The sequence below is a fragment of the Panthera leo genome, chromosome B1, assembly GCF_018350215.1.
Source record: "Panthera leo isolate Ple1 chromosome B1, P.leo_Ple1_pat1.1, whole genome shotgun sequence".
In the NCBI taxonomy this organism is placed as follows: domain Eukaryota; kingdom Metazoa; phylum Chordata; class Mammalia; order Carnivora; family Felidae; genus Panthera; species Panthera leo.
Window position 1 is genome coordinate 187,056,704 of NC_056682.1, and position 27,840 is coordinate 187,084,543.

The 27,840-nt window shown below is 43.1% G+C and overlaps 1 long non-coding RNA gene across 1 annotated transcript in view; it reads left to right on the forward strand.

Annotated features, from left to right (window-relative positions):
- Nucleotides 1–16,796: 16,796 nt before the first annotated feature.
- LOC122218577 overlaps nt 16,797–27,840 on the forward strand; it is a 61,272-nt gene continuing 50,228 nt past the window's right edge. Inside the window, exons 1-2 of the long non-coding RNA XR_006202012.1 lie at nt 16,797–16,885; nt 20,395–20,480. This is a non-coding gene — a long non-coding RNA (uncharacterized LOC122218577). The remainder of the gene's footprint in view (nt 16,886–20,394; nt 20,481–27,840) is intronic.

Consider the following 27,840-nt stretch of genomic DNA (forward strand, 5'->3'; position numbering starts at 1 on the left):
TTTTTTTTTTTTTTTTTCCTTCCCCTCCCCTATGGACTTCTGTTAGGTTTCTCAGGATCCACATAAGAGTGAAAACATATGGTATCTGTCTTTCTCCGTATGACTTATTTCACTTAGCATAACACTCTCCAGTTCCATCCACGTTGCTACAAAAGGCCATATTTCATTCTTTCTCATTGCCATGTAGTACTCCATTTTGTATATAAACCACAAGTTCTTTATCTATTCATCAGTTGATGGACATTTAGGTTTTTTCCATAATTTGGCTATTGTTGAGAGTGCTGCTATAAACATTGGGGTACAAGTGCCCCTATGCATCAGTACTCCTGTATCCTTTGGGTAAATTCCTAGCAGTGCTATTGCTGAGTCATAGGGTAGGTCTATTTTTAATTTTCTGAGGAACCTCCACACTGTTTTCCGGAGCGGCTGCACCAATTTGCATTCCCACCAACAGTGCAAGAGGGTTCCCGTTTCTCCACATCCTCTCCAGCATCTATAGTCTCCTGATTTCTTCATTTTGGCCACTCTGACTGGCGTGAGGTGATATCTGAGTGTGGTTTTGATTTGTATTTCCCTGATAAGGAGTGATGTTGAGCATGTTTTCATGTGCCTGTTGGCCATCAGGATGTCTTCTTTAGAGAAGTGTCTATTCATGTTTCTGCCCATTTCTTCACTGGATTATTTGTTTTTCGGGTATGGAATTTGGTGAGCTCTTTATAGATTTTGGATACTAGCCCTTTGTCCAATAGGTCCTTTGCAAATATCTTTTCCCATTCCGTTGGTTGCCTTATAGTTTTGTTGATTGTCTCCTTTGCTGTGCAGAAGCTTTTTATCTTCATGAGGTCCCAATAGTTCATTTTTGTTTTTAATTCCCTTGCCTTTGGGGATGTGTCAAGTAAGAAATTGCTACGGCTGAGGTCAGAGAGGTCTTTTCCTGCTTTCTCCTCTAGGGTTTTGATGGTTTCCTGTCTCAGATTCAGGTCCTTTATCCATTTTGAGTTTATTTTTGTGAATGGTGTGAGAAAGTGGTCTAGTTTCAACCTTCTGCATGTTGCGGTCCAATTCTCCCAGCACCATTTGTTAAAGAGACTGTCTTTTTTTCCATTGGATATTCTTTCCTGCTTTGTCAAAGATGAGTTGGCCATACTTTTGTGGGTCTAGTTCTGGGGTTTCTATTCTATTCCATTGGTCTATGTGTCTGTTTTTGTGCTAATACCATGCTGTCTTGATGATTACAGCTTTGTAGTAGAGGCTAAGGTCTGGGATTGTGACGCCTCCCGCTTTGGTCTTCTTCAAAATTACTTTGGCTATTCGGGGCCTTTTGTGGTTCCATACGAATTTTAGGATTGCTTGTTCTAGTTTCGAGAAGAATGCTGGTGCAATTTTGATTGGGATTGCATTGAATGTGTAGATAGCTTTGGGTAGTATTGATATTTTGACAATATTTATTCTTCCAACCTGTGAGCATGGAATGTTTTTCCATTTCTTTATATCTTCTTCAATTTCCTTCATAAGCTTTCTATAGTTTTCAGCATACAGATCTTTTACATCTTTGCTTAGATTTATTCCTAGGTATTTTATGCTTCTTGGTGCAATTGTGAATGGGATCAGTTTCTTTATTTGTCTTTCTGTTGCTTCATTGTTAGTGTATAAGAATACAACTGATTTCTGTACATTGATTTTGTATCCTGCAACTTTGCTGAATTCATGTATCAGTTCTAGCAGACTTTTGGTGGAGTCTATCGGATTTTCCATGTAAAATAAATATCATGTCATCTGCAAAAAGTGAAAGCTTGACTTCATCTTTGCCAATTTTGATGCCTTGATTTCCTTTTGTTGTCTGATTGCTGATGCTAGAACTTCCAACACTATGTTAAACAACAGTGGTGAGAGTGGACATCCCTGTCGTATTCCTGATCCCAGGGGGAAAGCTCTCAGTTTTTCCCCATTGAGGATGATGTTAGCTGTGGGATTTTCATAAATGGCTTTTATGATGTTCAAGTATGTTCCTTCTATCCTGACTTTCTCAAGGGTTTTTATTCAGAAACGATGCTGAATTTTGTCAAATGCTTTTTCTGCATCGATTGACAGGATCATATGGTTCTTATCTTTTCTTTTATTAATGTTATGTATCACGTTGATTGATTTGTGAATGTTGAAACAGCCCTGCATCCCAGGAATGAATCCCACTTGATCATGGTGAATAATTCTTTTTATATGCTGCTGAATTCGATTTGCTAGTATCTTATTGAGAATTTTTGCATCCATATTCATCAGGGATATTGGCCTGTAGTTCTTTTTTTTTACTGGGTCTCTGTCTGATTTAGGAATCAAAGTAATACTGGCTTCATAGAATGAGTCTGGAAGTTTTCCTTCCCTTTCTATTTCTTGGAATAGCTTGAGAAGGATAGGTATTATCTCTGCTTTAAACGTCTGGTAGAACTCCCCTGGGAAGCCATCTGGTCCTGGACTCTTATTTGTTGGGAGATTTTTGATAACTGATTCAATTTCTTCGCTGGTTATGGGGCTGTTCAAGCTTTCTATTTCCTCCTGATTTTTGGACGTGTGTGGGTGTTTAGGAATTTGTCCATTTCTTCCACGTTGTCCAGTTTGTTGGCATATTAATTTTTCATAGTATTCCCTGATAATTGCTTGTATGTCTGAGGGATTGGTTGTAATCATTCCATTTTCATTCGTGATTTTATCTATTTGGGTCATCTCCCTTTTCTTTTTGAGAAGCCTGGCTAGAGGTTTATCAATTTTGTTTATTTTTTCAAAAAACCAACTCTTGGTTTCGTTGATCTGCTCTACAGTTTTTTTAGATTATATATTGTTTATTTCTGCTCTGATCGTTATTATTTCTCTTCTTCTGCTGGGTTTAGGGTGTCTTTGCTGTTCTGCTTCTGTTTCCTTTAGGTGTGCTGTTAGATTTTGTATTTGGGATTTTTCTTGTTTCTTGAGATAGGTCTGGATTGCAATGTATTTTTCTCTCAGGACTGCCTTCGCTGCATCCCAAAGCGTTTGGATTGTTGTATTTTCATTTTCGTTTGTTTCCATATATTTTTAAATTTCTTCTCTAACTGCCTGGTTGACTCATTCATTCTTTAGTAGGGTGTTCTTTAACCTCCATGCTTTTGGAGGTTTTCCAGACTTTTTCCTGTGGTTGATTTCAAGCTTCATAGCATTGTGGTCTAAAAGTATGCATGGTATGATCTCAATTCTTGTATACTTATGAAGGGCTGTTTTGTGACCCAGTATGTGATCTATCTTGGAGAATGTTCCATGTGCACTCGAGAAGAAAGTATATTCTGTTGTTTTGGATTGCAGAGTTCTAAATATATCTGTCAAGTCCATCTGATCCAATGTATCATTCAGGGCCCTTGATTCTTTATTGACCCTGTGTCTAGATGATCTATCCATTGTTGTAAGTGGGGTATTAAAGTCCCCTGCAATTACCACATTCTTATCAATAAGGTTGCTTATGTTTGTGAGTAATTGTTTTATATATCTGGGGGCTTCTGTATTTGGTGCATAGACATTTATAATTGTTAGCTCTTCCTGATGGATAGGTCCTGTAATTATTGTATAATGCCCTTCTTCATCTCTTGTTACAGCTTTTAATTTAAAGTCTAGTTTGTCTGATATAAGTATGGCTACCCCAGCTTTCATTTGACTTCCAGTGGCATGATAAATAGTTCTCCATCCCCTCACTTTCAATCTGAAGGTGTCCTCAGGTCTAAAATGAGTCTCTTGTAGACAGCAAATAGATGGGTCTTGTTTTTTTATCCATGCTGATACCCTATGTCTTTTGGTTGGCACATTTAGTCCATTTACATTCAGTGTTATTATAGAAAGATATGGGTTTAGAGTCATTGTGATGGCTGTAGGTTTCATGCTTGTAGTGATGTCTCTGGTACTTTGTCTCACAGGATCCCCCTTCGGATCTCTTGTAGGGCTGGTTTACTGGTGACAAATTCCTTCAGTTTTTGTTTGTTTGGGAAGACCTTTATCTCTCCTTCTATTCTAAATGACAGACTTGCTGGATAAAGGATTCTCGGCTGCATATTTTTTCTGTTCATCACATTGAAGATTTCCTTCCATTCCTTTCTGGCCTGCCAAGTTTCAGTAGAGAGATCTGTCACGAGTCTTATCGGTCTCCCTTTATATGTTAGAGCACGTTTATCCCTAGCTGCTTTCAGAATTTTCTCTTTATCCTTGTATTTTGCCAGTTTCACTATGATATGTCGTGGAGAAGATCGATTCAAGTTACGTCTGAAAGGAGTTCTCTTGCCTCTTGGATTTCAATGTCTTTTTCCTTCCCCAATCAGGGAAGTTCTCAGCTATTATTTCTTCAAGTACACCTTCAGCTCCTTTCCCTTTCTCCTCCTCCTCCTCTGGAATACGAATTATACGTAGATTATTTCTCTTTAGTGCATCACTTAGTTCTCTAATTTTCCCCTCATACTCCTGGATTTTTTTTTTATCTTTTTCTCAGCTTTTTCTTTTTCCATAATTTTATCTTCTAGTTCACCTACTGTCTCCTCTGCCTCTTTAACCTGAGCTGTGGTTGCCTCCATTTTATTTTGCAGCTCATTAATAGCATTTTTTAGCTCCTCCTGGCTGTTCCTTAGTCCCTTGATCTCTGTAGCAATAGATTCTCTGCTGTCCTCTATACTGTTTTCAAGCCCAGTGATTAATTTTATGACTATTATTCTAAATTCACTTTCTGTTATATTGTTTAAATCATTTTTGATCAGTTCGTTAGCTGTTGTTATTTCCTGGACGTTTTTTTGAGGGGAATTCTTCCGTTTCGTCATTTTGGGTAGTACCTGGAGTGGTGCGGGACTGCGGGGCACTTCCCCTGTGCTGTCTTGAATAACTTGCATTGGTGGGCAGGGCGCAGTCAGACCTGATGTCTGCCCCCAGCCCACTGCTGGGGCCACAGTCAGACTGGTGTGTACCTTCTCTTCCCCTCTCCTAGGGGCAGGATTCACTGTGGGGTGGTGTGGCCCGTCTGGGCTACTTGCACACTGCCAGGCTTGTGGTGCTGGGGATCTGGCGTATTAGCTTGGGTGGGTAGGCAAGATGCACGGGGGCGGGAGGGGTAGGCTCAGCTCGCTTTTCCTTTGGTGATCTGCTTCGGGAGGGGCCCTGTGGCACTGGAGGGAGTCAGACCCACCGCCTGAGGGAGGGGTGGATCTGCAGAAGTACAGCGTTGGGTGTTTGGGTGCAAGGAAGTTCCCTGGCAGGAACTGGTTCCCTTTGGGATTTTGGCTGGGGGATGGGCGAGGGTGATGGCACGGGCGAATGCCTTTGTTCCCTGCCAAGCTAGCTTTGTCATCCAGGGCTCAACAATTCTCCCTCCCGTTGTCCTCCAGCCCTCCCACTCTCCGAGCAGAGCTGTTAGCTTATAACCTTCCAGATGTCAAGTCCCGCTTGCTGTCCCAAAACACTCCGTCTGGCCCCTCCGCTTTTACAAGCCAGACTCGGGGGCTCTGCTTGGCCAGCGGGCTGTCCCTCTGCCCCGGCTCCCTCCCGCCAGTCCGTGTAGCATGCACCGCCTCTCCACCCTCTTCCGTGGACCTCTTGTCTACGCTTGGCTCCAGAGAATCCGTTCTGCTAGTCTTCTGGTGGTTTTCTGGATTATTTAGGCAGGTGTGGGTGGGTGGAATCTAAGTGATCAGCAGGAGGCGGTGAGCCCAGCGTCCTCCACATCCTCCTCCACATCAAGGGTCAGATTCTTAACCAGCTAAGCCACCCAGGCACCCAAGTTCTCAGGATCTCTTGAGGGTTCATCTTTCCTCCCTCATCCCACACAATGCCAAAAAAAAAAAAAAAAAAGATTCAAGCTAACTATTGACTTAAATCTAAACAGAGATTCTTGGGTCTGTGTTTTGTTTTTGTTTTTGTCTTCTTTTCCTCATAGATCATAAGGTTGAGGGCTTGGGGCTGGGAAAGAGGAAAGGAAAGGCAGGATGGTGACTCTGGAGGGAAAGAGCTGGAAGAAGGGAGGGAAAGAAAAGGCCCCTCATCTGGAAATGACCCGTGATAAGCACACCATCCAGTGTGTTCACCCATCAATGGACCTCCCATGACAGAGAAGCTACTCTCCAGCAGTCCTGAGCACCTAGAAGCTTCTGCTCACAGGCTGGGGAATCTGGTCATCCTAAGTGAGTTTGGGACCTTGAAGGGAGAATGTCAAACTTGCAGACAAGGTAGAACTGTGTAGAATCAGTGGGGAACTTCCCTAGGAATGGAGCAGTAGGCATACAATGGCTGTTGTGATTCAAATATGTGAATCTTTCTACATAATAGGAACATGCTAAATTGGAAAAAGGTCAATGTAGAGTTTGGGTGGTATTAATGACCACATTCTGGAATTATAGGAATTACACAACCATATTATTTAATTATAGAGCAAAGTTTTGAGTATGGTTTAAAATATCAGTTCCTTCTCAAGTAATTCTTCTCTCACGAATTTTTAATGTCCCTCTTAAATGAATCATTTTCCTTTATCCTTTAACAAAAACAGTTTTTAAAAAATTCCTACAAATTACTTTCTCATGACATAAATCTCTTCAACCTCCCACCACCAGTTACCATGTCTCATAACTTTTATTTGCATTTTCCAAAATTACTGATGACCTTATCTGCACAAGTCTCATCCATTGTTTTCCTTGACTTCTCAGAAGTATTTGACAACAAATCCCTTGTCTACTTTCTTGAAATTATATTTCCTTAATTTCTACAATATTGCAGGGTATCTGAATCAGTTAAGGATCCAGCTCTTTATTTCAGCTCAGATCATGATCTCATGGTTTGTGAGTTTGAGCCTGACGTCAGGCTTGGGGCTTGGGATTCTCAATCTCCCCTCCCCCCCACCCCCCGCTCTCTCTCTCTCCCCTCTCCCCACTCTCTCTCTCTCTCAAAATAAAGAAATAAACTTAAAAAATTTTTCCATAATATTTCAGCATGCTAATTTCCCTTCTTTATAATTCATCTATGATATCTTAGGGGTCATCCTTGGCCTCAAGAAACTTACAGTCTAGTGCCAAGCCCAACATTTTGGCAGACATTGCTAAGTAGCTGGCCCAATCTCAGTGCATAGACCACTTCTCCCCAGCCATTTCCTTCTACACGTCCATTAGTAAATAAGTGTAAAGCCCAGCAGTACCCATTAAGCAGTAAATAAATGTACTATAAGAGCATGGACAGAGGAGAAGTAATTTGAATGGAGGAGATGCGGAAGCTTTATACAGGAGATGACCCTTGGGATGGAGATCTAAGGATGGAGAAATTTCACTGGCAAGAAGTGGAGAAAAGATTCCACATGGATCGAACTGCTTGAGCAGTGACCCAGAAATAGAAGATGTTATATGTTCTTAACTGTTCTGGGTTGAACTATCACAGGGATGAAATGGAAGATATGAACTACAGTAGATTGGTGAGGACAGGGGGCACATAGACCATGGGTGAATGCTATGGAACCTGAACTGGCTTATGTAGATAGTGTAAAGGAGCCATCACAATTTAGGAACATGAGAATGTCACTATTAGAGTTATGTTTTAGAAAAAGAGGTCTAGTGTCAGTGTGGAGAACACGTTCGTGGGTAGAAGAGGTTGGTGGTGGGATATCTGTTTATTTTCTTGTGTATCTCATTCAGCATCGATCATACATTGCCCTCTTGGATTACGTATCTCTTCTGTGCTAAATATTTATCCCTTGGATTCCAAGATAAACTATTTAAGACAGGGGACACATCTTGTTTTTCTTTCAAGCATACTATCACATACACAGAAGTTATCACCCTGCCTTGAACATTATCATAATTTTCATTGTTATTAACTAACATTGATTGAGCAGTTATGTGTTAGACACTAATGCAAAGTCAATGATATGTACTATCTCATTGAATCCTTGTGATTGTCCCCATTTTATAAATGTGTAAACAGGGAATTAGAGAACTTAGTCCTTTGCTCCAAATCATATGGTTGGTAACCAGTGGAACCAGGATTCAAAATAAGTTCTTTGTGACTCCAAAGTTATTAACAACATTGTTAAATGGACTTTCCATAGTGGCCAATCAACACATACTTTTGAACGATTGGATAAATAAAAATGGTGGGTCACAAAATAAATTGTTTTGATTTGATTTGATTTGTATAGGCAGTAAACATATTCATTCATATTGGGAAGATATATCCTGTGTCTGAGTTGTACACATGTGTCTATCTAATATTTTCAAATAATAAAGTTAATAATAGTGGTAGGAAGTATTACTTATATGAATGAACATCATGAAAGAACCAGATAGTAAATAATGTCAGTGCTCTACCTAGATCCCATAATTCCCTTTTCACCGTTTCTGTGTGTCTCCAGACTTCAGTGTGCTCTTATTCCCATCATTCCTAAGCTATAGCAATTAGGGGGAGGATTTTCTTCGGTCTACTGGACACTTCTTTGAACACGTGGGAACGTAGCCCCCCTCTCCCCCTCCCCCGCCCCGGGTTGACCCTTGTGCAATACCTAATGCCAATGGAGTTTTAAAGTCCTGCTTTCTTGACTCAGGAAAACTCTCAGGGATAATTTTTTTCTTCTTAGTTCTCTGTGGGGCTAGGCTGTGTGATTTTGCTTGAGATCAGACCCTTATTTGTCTTCCTTCCCCTCTCTGTCCTTTTTCCTTCAGCCTTTTTTTGTTGTTGTTTTTCCCCTTGGTGAATCCCTTGCAGGTGAACCTTCATCTCGGGATCTGCCTTCTGGGGAAGTTGACCTGGGAAAACTGTACGTTAAAATCTAATAAGTCTGCTTATTTTTTTCCTCTTTCTTTTCATTGTTTAACATGGTGTGTATGTCTTTGTAAGAATCAGTGACCAACATCACATGCAGTGATTTGTTAGGATCCCTTCTCTTATCATACGACTTTTTCTGAGATTTTATTTGACCTTTGGTACTTTTTGTAGCAAACAATGCAGAAAAGTTTTCTGCTGAGTGTGTTCATGTACAAAAGTGCAGCTTATGTGTGTTTGTTGAATGGAAACTAGAAGTTGCCTTAAAAATTCCACTATTGAATTTTTAGGAGTTTGAAAATCTAAGTTCTTAAGTTGTATTCCAAATATAGCCAATGTGCTTTTTAAAAATGGGTACATTTTGAATTCACATGGTTCAGATAATTCTGTTTCTTCCAGCATTATGAGCAAAACATTGATATGTTTTCTTCCTTCATTTCCCAAGCTGCGCATTTTATTTCTTCCAACAGGACCATGGATAAGCAAATCATTCCAAATTTAGCACATTGGAAATGTCTCATGTTTAAATCATAGATGTTTTTATGGCTTGTGTGCCTTTTGCTAACTTTATCTCCCACTTTGCTTCAGGTAACATTCTGAATGCTAGCAGTTTTTGTGCCTCCAGACTGGTGATGATGTTCGGCTCTCAAAATGGCCAGGTCATAATAAATACACTTTAAATAGAGCTCAGTAGTGCTCATGATTTGAAAACTAACTGGCTCCTCTCCCTTCCAGCCTTAGACTGTAAATTACTGCATTGTATGTGATTAATGTGGCCCCATCAACATCCTAGTCCTGCTTAGGTGACTAACTTGGGATAGAGTTACCTAACCTAGAAATTCTCCTTGAACTTGGAGGGAAAACAGACATGGCAGAGGCTGGGGGATTTTAGTGGAAGAAAAGATGTATTTTCTTTCTTAGTCCTTTCAAAACACATAGTATTAGTTATTTCCTGTATCTTGGAGGTTACATACAATAAAGTCTTACAGTAGAATGGATGCTGTCGTACAAAGTGTTAGCTGATGCCCCCTGTATCGAAGGCCCAGTGTGTGCTAATGCAGAGAAACCACTGTAGGATGGAGAGGCAGATTAAGGGAAGAGAGTTGATACCCAAAAATGAACAAGGAGAAAACTGTCAGGTTCTAGGGCCTGTTGGATGCCAGGCATGAGAGATGAAACTGATAGGGCAGGACGTGAGCACAGGCAGGGGTGAAAGGGAAGGTGAGACAGGGACAGAAATGAGGCAGGAAGATTTGGGACCTTTGCAGTATTCTGAGCTGAGCTGGCAAGGGCTTCCTTTCAATGCCTTGGTGTTTTGATCTGTGTTAAAACTGTGGGACCAGGCAAACAAGTACTATATTAAAATCCTCTTACATAATAGTTAAGGGTGATTCACTCTTTATAATTGAGGGGCACTGCAGTAGGCAATGAGGTTACAAATAATAATAATGATAATCAGCATCATTGTGATAATAATAGTAATAAAAATAGCTTACACTTACATAGGGCTTACTCGTATGGTGTATATTACGTGCCAGATACTTTTCTAAGGGCTTCACGTATATTAACTCCTTACAACTCTTTGAGGTGTAACCACTGTTTTTGTTTATTTTAGTTTCTCAGTTGTTACCATTTTAATGCCCATCTTGTGGATGGTGAATCTGAAGCACAAGAAGGTGAAATGCTTCAGTGTCACTCAGCAGGTGAGTGGTAGAACCAGCTCACTGCTCAGTGTCACTCAGCAGGTGAGTGGTAGAACCAGCATCCAAGGCCCAGGAAGTCTGGCTTCAGGGTCTGCACAAAACTGCCCTCAAATAATCTGCTGTTGGGTGGAGAGGTAGGAAATGCATTAACCGTGTAAATGACCATATAACTCACTTTGTCCTAAATATTGAATTAGTGTTCTACATAGTAGATGACTCGGGGGCCTGGAGCTTGTATGGCTCCAGGGAGAGAAGCTTGTATGTAGCTATTTGGAGAGGTGATAGGAAATGAAAGATTCAAAACTCAAGCTCAAACTTCTGGGAACAAAAGGCATTCGTTGGTGACCTAACTGAAAAATCTAGGAGTGCATCTGGCATGCGTGCATCCCAAGGTGTAAATGATGATATCAACAGTATCTGTCTTTCCTTCTGGGTTTCCTTTCTTCTGTCGGCATAATTCTCAGCAAAGTTCTCTTCATGCAAGCCAGGTTGCCCCTACTGGCTTCAGGAGTACATTCTGCCAGCTTTATACCCCCAGTAATGAGCTCTTCCACCTCCATGTTTCTAGAAGCAGTTCCAGGATGGTCTCAGATTTGAATTTCCATGGATTCAGTGATGTATCCACTTCCTGAGCCAGTCACTGCTTGTAGGCCTGGGTTATTTATGCATCCCTTGCCCAAGGGTGTGCCTCCCAAAATTATATGGATTAAGTGTATAGGAGAGGTGGTTTTCCAAGGGAACATCTAAATGCAGTTGCCAGAGAGAGGGGAGATGATGGCCTCTAGGAGAAAAGAGGGCAAAACATTAGATCTCTTGCCCCTGTATTACCAGGTGATATGTTGACTAACCAAGCCAAGTACCCAGACAACTAGAAAAAAAGAAGCATGTGAAGGTGTGAAAACCAGTTGGGCAGTCAGAGAAGGAGTCCTTGCTGGAGAAATTGGGACTAGAGTTCGATTTTAAAGGTACATTTGAGAGGTAAGGCTGGGGAACAGAGAAGACAGAAGTCTTCTTGGTGTATGGAAAGGCGATACTAAAGCCATATAAAGCAAAACAAAATGTGTTCTGAGAAGGGCAAATGTTCAATATTACAGGAAGAAAATGGAATAGAGTCGGTAAATCTTAAAAGTTTGATTTTAGCCAGATTATGGAGAGACCTTGAATGCCAGCCTGAGAAATATTTAAAATTTTTAAATGTTTATTTTAAGAGAGAGAGAGAGAGAATGAGAGCTTGTGCATGAGCCGGGGAAGGACAGAGAAAGAGGGAGAGAGAGAATCCTGAGCAGGCTCTGCACTGTCAGCACACGAGCCCAATGTAGGGCTCGAGCTCATGAACCGTGAGATCATGACCTGAGCTGAAGTCAGATGCTTAACTGACTGACCCCCCAGTGCCCCTTTAAATTTTATTATGTAGGCAATGGATAGCCACTGTACATATTTCCTCAGAGAAGTAAAGTAAACCTGACACTGATTTAAGAAGATTAATCTAGAGAGTTGGTAGCACATCAGGAATCCACAGATCATTTATTAGTTTCCTGGTAGGCGGTATCCACACATCTGAGATTTGTTTGAGGAAATCACACAGTGGGGCAGATTGCTATATTGATAGATCCTGTTCGTCAAACTCAAATGGATACACAGCACTGCTTTCTTTAATAACTAACTCTCTGGAATAAGTATTTTATACATTTTCTGCCTTGTCTAGACTCTCTTTCTCCTGCCTTTCCAGTCTTTCTCAACTCTCACTGCCCCATCCCTGTGCAAAGGTGCTTCCATTCCCCCCTGGACCATTGAAATACCATATTCCAAGGTGATTCCCCCTTTGTTTCGTCTTTGCCCCATCTTGGGGCTCTAGTCCAAATACAAGGTGCTAGGAGTGATGTGGTAGAGTCAGTGTTTCAAAAACAAGTTAGTGAAGTCCCAGAGGAAAGGAAAGGAAAGAAACAAAAAGGTTGGTACAAGGATACTGAACATGCTTTTAGGCTGAAGAGATGAAGCCAGCAGAGAAAATTATGATACAAAGAAAAGCAAAGGGGCTAAGTATTGGAGCAAAGGCCCAGAGCGGAGAAGCATCATGGTATCTCAGCAGAGACACCTGTTACACCAAAACGGGGGAAAAGGAGCAAAGACTTACAAAGTGTCCTAGCTGACAAAACGTCAACCCTACCTGCGCCGGTACCTTCTTAACCTGATCTCAAATCTGGGGATGCTACAGAGGTGAGTACGTACTGGAGGAATGTATTCAGTTCTTTGTTCAATCACCGTTTAGGCCTTTCTATGCTTATTGGGATGTAACTGTGACCCGCTGAACATTAGCGTCTGTGGAACACAGGTTGTACTGGGAACTGGGAAGCTCATGTCAAATTGTAAGAATCTCCCGGGAGATCTAAGGAAGAGCACAGAGTACCGTGCATGGGGAATCTTTTTAATTTGTACTCATTTTTCCTTGGTGGTCTGTTGTCTATGCCTGAGTCACGGTGAGGCCCCAAACCCACAGATTCAGCTCAGCCTTGGCCAGGCTTTGTGGAGTAATGTTAAGTGGTGCTAACATTTAGCTTGTTGGGGAGCACTGAACTTTAGGAGCAGGCAAAGGAGCTGAGTCCAATTACACTGCCTATAAGAAGACAGTGGGGTAGTGATTTAGCACGTTTCTTGGAAACTTACTGACCAAATGGACAAAAAATTAAGTGTACTAGAAGATTTGAGTAACATAATTAATATGTCCTTGATAATAGACTTATACAGAAATATAAATATAAGATATACATAGAAATTTTTTAGCATTGCTGAGTGCTCATCAAACACTCATAAGCCATAAAAATGCTATGTGACAAAGAAGTTTGAACCAATAAAAGAATCAACAGGAAAACTCAATCACATTAGAAATCAGTAACAAAAGGAAAGCTGGAAAGCTGGCACAGATTTGGAAACTAAAATCATAATATTAAATAACCCTTGGGGAAAGGACCAATAATGATAAATTGATAAAATAACTAGAATGGATTTACCAAATTATTATATGACAGAATTTATGGAATATAGCTAAGGCAGTGTTCAGTGGAAAATGTATAGCTTTAAAGATCTTTACCATAGTAAAAACTGAAGTCAAGTAAACTGTTCAACTAAAAAAGAATTAGTGATGTGCAATGTTAGACCCAGATAGGAAATAAAACAAAAATTATGACAATAAGTTAACATTTATATTACAACATTTATTGACCCAGGCATTGTTATTGATGCTTAACTCACTTGATCCACAATAATAAAGATACATGCAGAGATCACTGAGTCAAAGTAATAAAGAATATTAATCAAACCAAAAACTAAAATAGTTTATTTAAAAATGTTAAAATAAATAAGATCTTTTAATTTTTGCATTGCCTTTCAGCAGATTACCAAGGAACAGATAATTCCTATCCTAGTGATTTATTTCTGGAAAACGGAAAGACATGCCCAATTCATTTATTTCCAGTTTTATTAAGAAATAGTTGACAAACATCACTGTGTAGGTTGAAGGTGTATAGAATGATGGTTTTGTTTAGACCCAATTCATTTTATGAGACTAGAAAAACCATTCTTCCAAACATGAAGAAATGAGAAAGAAAATTATAGACCCTTTTCACTTGCAAATAGAAGTGCCTAAATGCAAATGAGATATTAATCCTACGATGTAACAATGTATCATGATTAAGTAGGGTTTATCTCAGGAATCCAAATATGGTTTATAACTGAGATTCACTCCACCAAATGGATTAAAGAAGAAAAATCACATGTTAACGAAATAGATGCTGAAAGTGCATTTGATAGCATCCAATTCCTATTTATGATTGAAAAAAAAATCTGGACAACTAGAAATAAATGGAAATTACTTAACTTGATTAAAGCCTACTACAAACATTATGTAATACCATTTGATAATATGAGGATCCCTACTCCCATCATTACTCTTCATCATGGTCCTGACTAGTTCAAAGAGATTAAGAGAGAGAGAGAGAGAGAGAGAGAGAGAGAGAGAGAGACCAAATCAGGATGCTGCACTCCATAAAACCTAAATGTTTTTAGTTGCTTAAAAACCCCAAGAGTTTCTTTCTTTCTTTGGTTTCTTTTTGGTCATTTTCATATTAAATAATACTCTCTTAGAAACAGTCTTTAAAGTATATAAACAAAGTGTCTTCATGGCATCAAAATGTTACTCCAGATCAGGAGGGACACCAGTGGGAGGCGTGTGACTGCAGAGGGCACAGCCCCACTGTGTGCAGGGCTGAGGATGGGCGTGCTCTGGAGGCCCACTTGTCTGGGAGCCACCTTGGGGAGGAACACCCCCGCCAGCAGGACCTGGAACCCTCTCCTCTGCTGCCCAGCCTGTGGCTCAGACCATTCATTTGGTGTCACTTGCCTGGAGTGGACCCCTGGCCCCTGCTGCTTTCTCTCACCTGAGGACCCTTGGGTCCCCACCTCGTCTCCCTGAAACGGGTCTGCTTCTCCTTCCCAGCCTGGGCACCCGACAAGTCCAGGAGAGGATCAGGGAAGCCCACCCAACAGGATAGTCATCGCAGGCTGCCTGGGACCCTGGGGGAAGAGTCTCAGGCTGCCCGATGGGGTCTTCATACCCACAAGTCAAAGGCAAGAACAGAAAGGTGACAGAAGAAAGAAGAGACACAAAAGTCACCACTGGAAATGTTCAGGAAGCAAACACGCCCTCTCAGACCCTTTCACACACGGTGGCTGCGGAGCCATCTATGAAAAATGGCCCTCTGGTCACCCTCTGCCTGGAACCAGACCGCACAGGTCAGGTGCTGGGTCACCCAGACTGAAAACCAAAACCAAAGGGAATCAAGAAACTCCAAACGTCACTCGGAAATGAGTGTTTCTATATCCCTGCGACACCTAGCAGGCCCCGGTGGACTTCTCCATGAGACCGCTTCCCTGAGGCACCTCAACCCCTGCGAGCTGCCACACCTAGGCCACACACTGTCTCAGGGGCTCCCACTTTGGAAGATCAGGCTGCTAGCTGCCTCTCTGCACTCTGTTTATGGAAATCAGAAAACCCTGTGGGCCTTAAATCACCCTGTTCTTGGCCAAGTGTCCACTCAGGGGGGAGCCAGGGCGGTGACAGCTGCCACAAGTCCCCCCAGGAGCTGCTGTGCCACGGACAGAGGGTCAGGGCCTGAGGCCGGGCCTCATTGGTGTGACTTGTGGGAGAGGGATGGGAACTTTCCCGCCCGGAGGAGGCGACCTGGGCGCCCAGTTTTCAACAGATGCCACCAGATTAGGACTCAGACCCAAATCCATGCCAACTCTTCAGATCCTGCTGCCGGGAGGAGGTATGACCCTCCTGGGACCATCACAAACTGGGTGAGTGGGCAACAGCGAGGAAGACCCACTCCTGGGGCCCTACTTTGGCTGTCGAGTCCAGGGTCCTTCTCTTGGGAGAAGCCTGTTCTCTCCTCTGGTGACAGAGGCCTCCGGTCATCTGGGAAAGGCAGCACAGGTAGGGAGGGGCAGGGCTGGGCAAGGCTGCATTTATAGCTCCAGCTGAGCAGGAGGTTGGCCCCACCTCACTAGGGCCCGGAGGCCAGGCCTCTCCTTACACTCTGTGGAGTTTCCTCCCGTTGTGCAGGTGGAGTCTGGCTCTCAGTCCCCTGGGCAGGTGGTCAGTACAACTAGGAGCATGTCCAAGGTCACAGAGTGCCAGGAGGTGGCGCTGGTCACTCCCAGCTCTGGGCATTTAAGGCAAAGCCTCCAGGGGACAGCGCCAGCCCTGGGAAGCGGGGAGGGGGAGACTCTGGGAGCCCCCGCCCACCAGTCCCAACGTGGCATTTCAGGAGCCGCTGGCTTTACTCTGGGACAGAGTCCAGGCGCCCAGCTTGTTCTACAGCGTGCTCCGAGGTGGTTCCCAGGGTGGAACCAAGCGCACCCTGGCCCCACGTGCTCAGACACAAAAGGGTCAGTGGTCCCCCGCACGGCGAAGCTCAGCTCCCTGTGTCAATAGCGGCTGGTCTGCAGATGCCTCAGCACCAGCTGCACGAGGTCGAAGGTGGTGAAGTTGACGCCCACGGCGGTCAGGCCCTTGAGCCAGTTGCTGGGCCCACGCACGGCGCCCTCCTCCCCCACGGGCGGCAGGCGATGGAGGCGGGCAGGTGTGCCGAGACCCCGGCCGTCCGCCTGAGCCACCCACCGCTGGGCGTCCAGAGGGCGCCAGGAGGCCGGCGGGAGGAAGGACGGGGCTGGCGCAGGCCCGGGGGGCGGGGCTGCGGGCGCCCCCTGAACTCTGCGCGGCCCGAGCGTCTCCTAGGTGTAGGCAGCGCCCCCAGCGCGGTGTGCGCGTATCCGTGGTCTACGGTCTCCGGGCCCACTTCCCGGGAGATGCGGCTGAAGACGGGAAAGATGGCGCTGTACGTTGCCCTTGGGGTCACGGTCACCCTCGCTCCGGCAGGGCCGGGGGTTGGGTCCTCGAAGCCGCGGTCGCCGCAGCCGGGGTGCGGGCGAGGAGGCGGGCCGGGGGCAGGGCTTCCCCACCGCAGCCCGAGCGGCGGCCGCGGCTGCGCGGGGCTCCCGGAGCGCGCTCCACTGGGGGGCTGCGCGGGGCCGCCTGAGCTCCGGCGCCCCAGGCTGAGGATGCCGTCGTGGAGGCAGGTACAAGGTCTCCTTGGCCAAAAATCTTTGTGAAGACACTTGGAAGGTGATTTTGGTTGGGTCCACGGGGGAGATACGGCCGTTTTGGCAAGAGCACCGGCCGGAACCCAAGGCAGGAGGGAGCTGAGAACTTGCCTGTGATCACTGTCCCACGAGACAGCTGAGGGCGGGACAGCGGCCACCACGGCTTCGCCTCCACAAGTTTATTTCTTGCTCACACTAAACGTTCCTTATGGGTTGGCAGAGGGGTCGGGCTCGTTGTCCCTCGGAGAGGGAGGCTGATGGAAAAGCCATCATCTTAAACATTGCCAGTCATTACGTCTAAGGGAAGATGACAACTTGGGAAGGTCTGGCATCCACAATTAAATGCTGTGGTTCCAAAGCAACAATGTCACTTGCTCAAAACTCAGTTGGCCAGAAATAGCCACATGGCCCCACCCATGTACTGGCAAGGCAGGAAGTGGAATCCTATTAATGGGCCTAGAAAGGGGAAGATACGGAAATATCGGTGGACATTTCTAACAACTACCACAGAGGCATATTCATAGGAAATGAGGAAAGGACACAAAACTATCTCCTTGTAGATTTATGAGTTTTTACATAAACCAACAAGAAATAAAAGAAAACCACTAAATGATTATGACTAATAAGATCTTGTGGCAGTGTTGCTGAAACATCAGTTTAGAAAAACAAATAGTGGTACTAAATGTCACCTATTACTGGTATTTGATAAAGTAGATTACTTTCTCCTCCAAACACTCGATTCACTTGGCTTCTATAGAACTGTAGCCTCCTGGTTTTACACCACCTTCACTGGCTGCTCATCTTGATTTTCTTTTTTCATTTCCTCTGCATCTCTGTGCCTTCTTAATGCTGGAATACACCAAGATCAGTCCTTGGACCTTTTTGACCTATTCTCTCTTCCTTGGTGGTATCTTCTAGTTTTTTAAGTTGATATGGTAATGTTACAAATTTTATCTCTTGGACAGATCTGGACTCTCAACTCCAGACTCACATATACAACAGTCTATTCAAATCTCACCAGAGTGTCTGATGACATCTAAAAGGGATCTTACTGACCCCCTTATATAATGGCATCTAAAAGATTAAGGGAGTTTTCTTCCCTTAATGTGTTCTTTAGGAACTCTTCCCCATTTAGTAAAATGACAACTGCATCTTTGAAAACCTTGAAATCATCAGTGACTCCTCTCTCTTCAATACTCCACTGCCCAGTTGTCAACAAACCCAGAATGTGACTCCTCATACCTCCTCCATTGCTACTAATTAGTCCAAATCACCATCATCTCTTGTTGTGCCTATTGAAATAGTCCCTAATTGGTCTTCGTTTTCTACTCTTGCCCCACCTATAGCCTGGTGAAAACATAATAGCCTAACTAAACCTAACATCTAGATCAGTTATGGTATTCATACAGTGGTTTCCCATCCCAGTCAGAGACTGTGCAAGGTAGTGTGTAAGAGCACAGGCTCTAGAATCAGACCCAATCAGTCATGTGACCCAGCTCCCTGATCTTGGGCAAGTTACTTAAGCTATTTGTGCTGTGGCTTCCTCATCATTCAGGTGGGGTTGTCGAGAGGATTAGGTAAATTAATATGTATAATGTCCTTGGAACAGTGCCTGGCATATGGTAATGCAATATGTGTATCAGCTGTTATTTTATTATTATTGTTATTTTGGTAAACTCCAAAATTCTTAATTTTTTAAATGTTTTATTTATTTTTGAGACAGGGACAGAGAATGGGCGAGGAAGGGGCAGAGAGAGAGGGAGACATAGAATCTGAAGCAGGCTCCAGGCTCCAAGCTGTCAGCACAGAGCCCGACATGGGGCTAAGATCATGACCCGTCAGACGCTTAACTGACTGAGCCACCCAGGCACCAAAACACCAAAATGCTTAAAATGACTTTTAAGGCTCTACACTTCCTACCTACCCCCAAGATAAGCTCTGTGGTAATCAGGAACTTTTGTCTGTTTTCCCAGCACATAAAATAATATCTCAGTTATAGCAGGAGCTCAGTAAATATTTGTTAAGTGAATTAATGGATAAAAGAATAAATGAATTCAAAGAGGGCTGATAAAATATAAAGAGCTCAGAATCTAGTCCTTATTAAATAATACAAATTACACCACAAAGAAGGACTTTTTAGTTGATATCATTAAAGAAATTTGCTTTTCATGTGAAAAAAGTTAAAATTGATGTTTTTAAAGTCTATACCAATTAGAAAGCTACACTTAAAAATGTGACTTTCTAAATAAAACACTGAAGCACATACCCTAAAACTTAAAAGTGGGTTGAGCAAAGTTAGCAGAAGGAAGAAAATGATAAAGAGTAAAGCAGATATAAATGAAATAAAGAATAGAAAAACAGTAGGAACAAATCAACAAAACCAAGAGTTAGTTCTATGAAAAGATCAACAAAACTAACTTTGAGGAATCTTGGGCAAGGAGAGCCAAGAAGGAAAAGTGATATTTTCTGTTAAACTGAGTAGAATAGGATTGGTGATATTATAATTTGAATAGTAAAAGAAATATGACTTTATTTTATACCCAAACCAATGAAGGGGGCATACTTATTGCTTGTGAATAATTATACATAAGTAGGATCATAGTATACATGCTGGTTTAGAACTCATTGTTTTTCTTTTAACAGTATGTTGTGGACATGTTTCTTTGAAGTAAATGTATACATGTAAAAAAATTTTTTTTAAGATCTCAAAAAGAGAGTGGGCTGTTGGATTAAGACTACAAGAAAATGAAGGATTTTTTTGTCAGTAAAGGTAACAAAACAACTTACCAATTGGGAACCAGGAACTATATTTGCAACATTAAAAACCACGGGGATTATTTTCTAGAACATAATAGAAGTGTCTGTTGATGTGCAGTTAAAATAAAATAAAGTAGAAAATAATGAACAGACGTGAATTGGTAATTCACAAGCAGGGGGAACCTAAGTGCTTTTAAGTATCAGAGATTCTTATGCTTACAAATAATCAGAGAATTATAAATTAAAACAGTAAAGATATAATCCTTTATACTCCTCAGATGGATAATACAAGGCTGATACAATTTTTTATACTTCTGAGATTGATAATTAGGAAAATAGCGAGCACTGGCGATGGGAATGAAATGGGAATTCTCATATTTTGGAGAAAGTATAAACTGGTAGAAACCTGCGGGAGAGAAATCTGGCAGTACTAATGAAATTATATGTGTATCTCCTAACACTCCCACAACCCTGTTCTTGGTTATAGACTTCTCTTCAACACGTCTAAGGATCCCTGTTTGCATCACAGTTTGTGGTAGCGAGAAGCTGGAGGAAACCATGGCTGAAGAAAGAGTAAGTAAAATGAGACAAAGGCACACAAAAACCTGTTATCAGGATGAAGAAGCAATAATCATACAGCACCTGTGTACATCTTGAAAGTGATATTATTGAGTGGAAACTAATAAAGAGGGAGAACCTGATTTATAGGTCAATATAATTTATATAAAGTAAGACTGTATATTTGTAGGAGTAGGAAAGGAGGTCAGCTCATAGCCATACTACTGATTCTGTTTTTTAAATGTTTTTATTTAATTTTGAGAGAGCACAAGTGGGGGGAGGGGCAGAGAGAGAGGCGGACAGAGGATCCGAAGCAGGCTCTGTGCTGACAGTGGTGAACCTGATGCGAGGGCTCGAACTCACGAACCATGAGATCGCGACCTGAGCGGAAGTCAGACGCTCAACCAACTGAGCCACTCAGGTGCTCCCATGCTGCTGATTCTTGTTCAGTGATTCTGCGCCTGCTCGTTCCCCAGTGTGAGTGCGTTGGCCTCCAGGATTGGGCTGCAAAGGCAATACCTGATATGTTTATTGTGGAGGAAGGTGTGAAGACTGTTGGGGAGACAACTGCCCTTTAATGCAACTAACACACCTGGAAAGAAGGTATAGGCATCCCCAGAGTCCCTTAACACAGAGCTCCTTCAGAAGTGTGCACAGATTCACAGGTGATTGGATTTAGGGCCCAAAAAAGACATTGGAAGCCTAGAAGAAAAATACCTTCTTACACCTAAGTAACTAAAAGGGGCAATAATCCAAAATCTTTATAAAGAGCATCTTCTAAAACCACCACTGCGGTGTCTTAGAGTTTCCACATCAGACACTAACCATAGTCTTTGGCCTTTGTCGTTCTTAAAATACAGCTACTATCGCTTGAGCTCTTACTATGCATTGGGTAACGCAAGCCATTAGCCATAGCTTCTGCCCAGATTTCAATAAAACCAGTGTAAACAGTTCATAAATTGCCCAGTATACTTGTCAGGATGTGTCTTTGCTAGTGTGATCTGTGATTTATCTGCCTTGTGTTATGGATTTTAAATCTGCAGTATTCTAGGCAAGTCCCAAATTATAAACCAATTTCACTTCAGAATTTATTTGGTGACCTTATGGTTGGGAAATGAGAATGTCTTTTCACATGAAAAGAATGGTGTAAGTGGTATAACCCACTTTCCTGGGCACTGGGTTCACAGCCAGATTTTGGAAGCCTGGCATTTATACTTAGCAGCTTCCCTACAACACTCACAGGTTTGCTTTATATCCTGTAACACACCTACCCTTGTGCGACATGGCCCGTAGGGAAATAGGCTGTTTGTTGTGCTACAGAAATCCTGAGGAGGGATTGCAGGCAAGGTAAGTGGTTTCCCTAAACCACTGGATCTCAGTCCTATCTGGGTATTGAAATCGGCCCTAATCATTTTCCAGAAAGGACCGTGGAAATCCCGGCAGGTAGGTTTGGGTCAGGTGCAGCAGCCTCACATGTGATGCTGTTACACAGCCGTGTTACCAGGCAGCAACACGGTCATTCAGTCCCTGTTCTCGTCCTGCTCACCTGATCTCACCTGTGCTGCAGGAGCACCAGGCACCCTCTGGCATCTGAAGTCCAGCATGCAGGTGGTTGAAAGCCTCAACCATGCTAGTTTGTGGAATCTAACGCATGCCCAGACTGACAAACTCCCATCTACGGCCTCACCTTCACTTGGTGTGGCTTATATAACTTTGAGATTCTCGTGAACGTGACCCCTTCTTTTGTCTTAGTAGTAGGTGATCAGGATGTCGACTTCTGCTCTGATGAACATAAACAAGAAAAGTCAAACCACAGTGTCTGAAGGAGGAGAGAAGAGGTCGGATCTTGAAACGGGTTCTGTGGGTGGCCATGCTGTCCTTTGCTCATTCATTCATGCAAAGTGTCAACATATGCTTAGTGGGGGTCTGCCCTAGCCAGGCCCTTCTCTAGCTACAGTGGAGCTATGGTGGGGGAACAACGCAGATGGAAGTCTGTTTATATGTCAGCAAAATGTGTAAAACATGCTAGAGGGCAGGAAGTGATAGAAAGTAAGTTAGGAAAGGGCTTAGGGAAAATTCTGGGTGACGTGTCTGGGATGGTAGAAGACTGTCAGAAGGGGCCGGAGGGGCCTGAGTGGGGTGTGAAGGAGAACCTGAATAGAAGTAATGAGAAATGAGAAATGAGGTTTACTCGATTGTGAACCACGCCTCCCACCACTTTACAGGTAGTGAAAGGACACGATCCTTCCCGCCCCCCATCACCCTCTCCAAGGCTCAGAGCCTTCACACCAAGACTAAAATGGTCTAGGCTCCTATTGCCCGCATCCCCCAATAGGGCACTTTGCTAGTCTTACCTAGGACTTCTCTAGTTTCTTCCTCACATGCCCTGTATCGCCCCGTTATTTTTTCCTCTCCCTCTTTAATAATATTTCTTGCTTCTGTGAAGATGAGAATGGCTACATATTCGAAAAAAACCAGTCTAATTTAGTTCTCACTGAGGTGCTTGTCAATAAGAATAAATTTTTAACTGATATAGCATCACACACTGGGAGGAGCAGAGTTCTGGAACTGTTGCCTTCACCTGGGAGCTGGCTCTGGGGTCAGGGGACCTTAACTGGTTGTTCACCATATTTTCCTTTTGCTGACTCTGGAATCCATAGGCTCAAGAGCATCAGGACCTCTGCCTGGTGTTTCTTTGATGGAGCACATTTGTTGGCAGGAAGGGCCCAATAGGGCAGGCTTTGCACAGAAACCTGACGTGTCAGCTGGTGCTGGTGGTTTGCTGTCTGCAGCACTCGCCAAGCTGAGGACACCCCTTTGGTGAACTTAGAAGCCCGGCATGGCCTTCTGAAAGAAAACTTCACGGAACGCCCTGGGCCTTTGCTGTTATGGCCAGTGAGTCGGAGTGCACGAGGTGGGGGAAGCAGCTGGGGTCAAAAGCAGAAGACAGGATAAATGAGTCTATGAAACAGCAGGCCAAGATTTCCAGGGGAACTGCTTTAGCTACCTACTGCTTTGAAATGGAAGGAAGAAAGCAGACCAGAGTACACGGCTCAAAGAGAGCGAGAGGTGACAGAAGGATCATTCTCAGGAGCCTTATGAGCACCGAAATAGGTTTTCATTCAGGATGACCCAAACCGAGATTTAGAGTCTGTCAGGGTGCTGAGTGGCTAAGTCAGTTACGCGTCTGACTTCATGATCTCACGGTTCGTGGGTTTGAGCCCTGCATTGGGCTCTGTGTTATAGCTCAGAGCCTGGAGCCTACTTTAGATTCTGTGTCTCCCTCTCTCTCTCTGCCCCTCCTCTGCTCTCTCTCTCAAAAATAAATAAACATTAATAAAAAATTTAGAGTCTGCCCGTCACCCCACCCCCCACCCCTCTTTCTCATCCATCCATTTATCTATCAATTCCATCTATCGGTTATCCATCTATCTACTTACCTGCCCGTGAAAAGGAAAAGTCAATCCACATTGTCTGGAAGGAAAGGAAATAGGTCGAATCCTAAAATCTGTTCTTTTGGCATTCAGACTGTAATTAAGAGATTAGAGGTTCAGGGGCACCTGGGTGGCTCAGTTCGTTTAGTGTTTGACTGTGGCTTAGGTCATGATCTCACAGTTCATGAGTTCAAGTCCCGCATTGGTCTCTCTGCTGTCAGCACAGAGCCTGCTTTGGATCCTCTGTTTCTCTCTCGATTCCTCTCTCTCTCTCTCAAAAATAAATAACCATTAAAAAAAGAAAGAGATAAGAGATTTATTCATTTTGCCAAGAAATACACAAACACACATATATACATTATTACTTTCTATTAGAATCAGAGGAATGCACACACATTCATAAAGACCCAAAGTCACTCTCAGGGCCCAAGTGAAAAGTTAAGAGTTTTAACGAATTTGGCTTTAAACTCAAGGCTTCCAGTACAGGTTAACCGGAGGGCATGAGGGGCATTGCAGGAGAGTCGGCATTGGAGCAGTGAACACCGGGAGTGAGGACAGCACCCTGGAATGAAGACATATCACAGCTTCCTCCTCCAGGGCTTTTGTGAGATGTTAGCAGGAAAAGAACTTGGGTGTTTGCAATCTAAAGCAGTTTGGGGAAAACATATGAAATGTCTGGAAAGACTTTTGATAATATGATACAATGTTGGAAGATCTTGAAAAAACATGCTGAATTGTATTTCTCATTGCTCTCAAGGACTATATTGCATAAAGCACTTTAGATTATTCCCAATACTTTATGACAGATTGAGGTAAGAAACTCGATCTGATGGATTCCCATCGTACTTCCCCCCCCTACCCCGTGCAACATACTTCTCATTTAGACTTTCACCCTTTCAATTGTGTTCCTGAACTTCACCTAAACATGTGATATTGGCTTAGCCATTAGGTAGTAAGTGCCATAGACACAGACACGCGGGCTGGAGAGCTGGTGACGCTTACATGTTGTGGCCAAAGAGGTACTATGAGTTTTGCTTGTGGTACCTCTGAACACGGGCTCCGAACTCCTGAGTGCCAGAGAGGGAAGTTGAGGTACAGTAGAGTTCTGCACCCCAAATGGGAAAAAAAAAGTTCACAGGTGGTTCTAACGAAGCCGCTTAGGAGACTGCAGTGCTAAACCTTTCCCCCAAACCTCCTGTTGAAGTCCCTGGCAGATAAGGCGAGACCAGCCTGCATCACTCACTAGTTCAAGGCAATGTTTTAGATCCAGTGTACCTGGGTTTGGATTCTGGCCTGCCTCTTACTAGAAACATAGTTTTATGTTTGTTTGTTTGTTTGTTTGTTTTAACATTTATTTATTTATTTATTTTGAGAGAGAGAGTCAAAGAGCGTGAGTGGAGGAGGGGCAGAGAGAGAGGGAGAGAGAATCCCAAGCAGGCTCCACGCCGTCAGCACAGAGCCTGATGTGGGGCTCAATCTTACAAACTCGATCATGACCTGAGCTGAAATCAAGAATCAGATGCTTAACCGACTGAGCCACCCAGGTGTCCTAAGAAATATAGTTTCGAATACGTTTCTCAATCTTTTTGAATTGCCGTTTCTTTTGCCATGATTGTGGACTTAGTGACAACAAACACAAAGCTTATGGCCATGTGTGTGGCACAGGGCTTGTTTACTAAGAGTTCCAGTGGGTAATGCTTCTGTTTATTGTTGTTGGCTCTTCATTCATTAGCATCCATCCTCTTCTGTGTCCCACCTTACCCCGTGACCGACTGGTCAGGTCCTGATAGACAGGAAATGCAGAATTCCTGGCTTGCAGTGGCTTCAGTTTTCAGCCATAAACCACAGAGTCCTCATCCATCCTATTTCTCCATTTGAGCTCATGTGTTTCTGTAATTTCTTGTATATTAGCTACATGGAAGGAAGACCAGCCTTTCTTCCAATTTGTTCCTTACCGCACCCAGGGGATGATTTTTCTCTGTGCTTTTTGTTAGTGGTTGTGTAGGTGGGGATTTTATAGAACACTCTGGCTTGGAAAAGGAAAAAAAAAAACTCAAGCCTGCATGCTGCATCAAAACTTCTCCTCCCAGTAATCAAAAACTGACAGTGTTTTATTTCTGTATCACATTGCTTTTACACCTGTCGGCTGAACCACCTGGGATTCTGTGGTTTAAACATTTCATTTTCCTATAAGTATGAGATATAGTGAAGCAGCCACAACAAAAACAGTAAGTTACATGCAATGAACACTGTACTGAAATAGCAAATGCTGTGCAGCCCCAGAAAGTATAATCTCCAGGGGTCAATTCACATGAAAAGTTGACTGTTTGATACCTTACGAGGGCCTTTAAATATCAATGGTTCTCTTTTCCAAGATAGCAAATTTAAATCCTTCCTAGATTTTAATAGTTTATTTTGAAGTACTCTGCTTGTATATAATTTTTATAGACCAGTGAAGGCTTTTAGGTAAAATACTCCATCACTTTCAATTCCATTTATTAAATAAATATGTATGGAAACCCTACTAAATTCAGAGGGACTAATCCAAGCCCTGTAGGGACTCCAAAGATTTCTTGTGTATAAACAACTTCTGTGGTTTCTTCTCTACATAATATATCACCTGTTTTACATGTAAATAGAGGCTTCTTTTAATTATAATACATCTAAATCACAATTATAGCTCTTTTTTTAATTTATGGTATTTATTTCCCAGTGTGAATAACATAGTTTATAAATCAAAGTAAAAGGTTATATTCAATTACGCAAACACGACTTTTCCAAAAAGACAAGCAACTGGACTTGAAACATCGTACTTCAATTCATGTGTTATTGAGTAAGTATATTTGGAGCACCTACTATGTGCCAGACACTTTGGTAGTATCTGGGATATGAATAAAACAGGATCCTTTCTAGGGACTCAAAATCTATTAAAATGCAAGTTGCAATAAAACATGGCACACACCGGGACAAGATGTATTTAAAGTGTTAAGGAGGTTACTAATAAGAAGTTACTGGTAAGAGTTGGGGGGTGATCCCTTAATTTCCTGCTCCAACCCTCCAAATAATCTCTGGCCCTCCACATCTCCCAGCTGATGAAGCCACAAACATAGAGGTCATCATCCATGAACTGGCCCTTTCCTTGATCTCCCTCATTCAGTCCATCAGCTGGTCCAGCCACACCCTTCCCCTAAATTTTGAACCTGCCAGTTCACCTCCATTCCCACTTTTCTCCCAAATTCAAGCTGTTGTGCACTTTCCTCGGGTCCTCTCCAGTAACCGGTTCCCCTGGTCTCCTTTCTTCCATTCTTGTCACCCTACAGTGCTTTCTCTGCACAGCAGTAAGTAACGTTTTAAAAACATACAAACCAGGGGCGTGTGGGTGACTCAGTCGGTTAAGCGTCCGACTTTGGCTCAGGACATGATCTCACGGTTAGTGAGTTCGGTTAGTGAGTTCGGTTAGTGAGTTCGAGCCCCATGTCAGGCTCTGTGCTGACAGCTCAGAGCCTGGAGCCTGCTTTGGCTTCTGTGTCTCCTCTCCCTCCCCCCTCCCCTGCTCATGCTCTCTCAAAAATAAAAATAATAAATAAAACTACAAATCATGTTCTCCTGTCTCAAGCTCTCCAGTGGCTTTCTGTTATGCTTAAAATAAAACCCAGCCCCCAGCCAAGACTTCTAAGACTCAACATGAGCTGTCCCATGAGCTGTCTCATGCTCAACATGAGCTCTCTCTCCGCTTTCCTCTTGGCTCTAAGTCATAACAGCTGTGACATGTACAATCGGTGTGCCATCTTAGTGCTGCAAGTATCTCAACCTTCTTTCTATTTCTACATAGGTCTAGCTTGCTGTCGCCTCAGACCTGCTGCATGGAACTCGCTCTCCCCAGATATGCTCATGGATAGCTCCTTGTTTCCTTGGAGACCTGAGCTCAGGAGTCCCCTCCC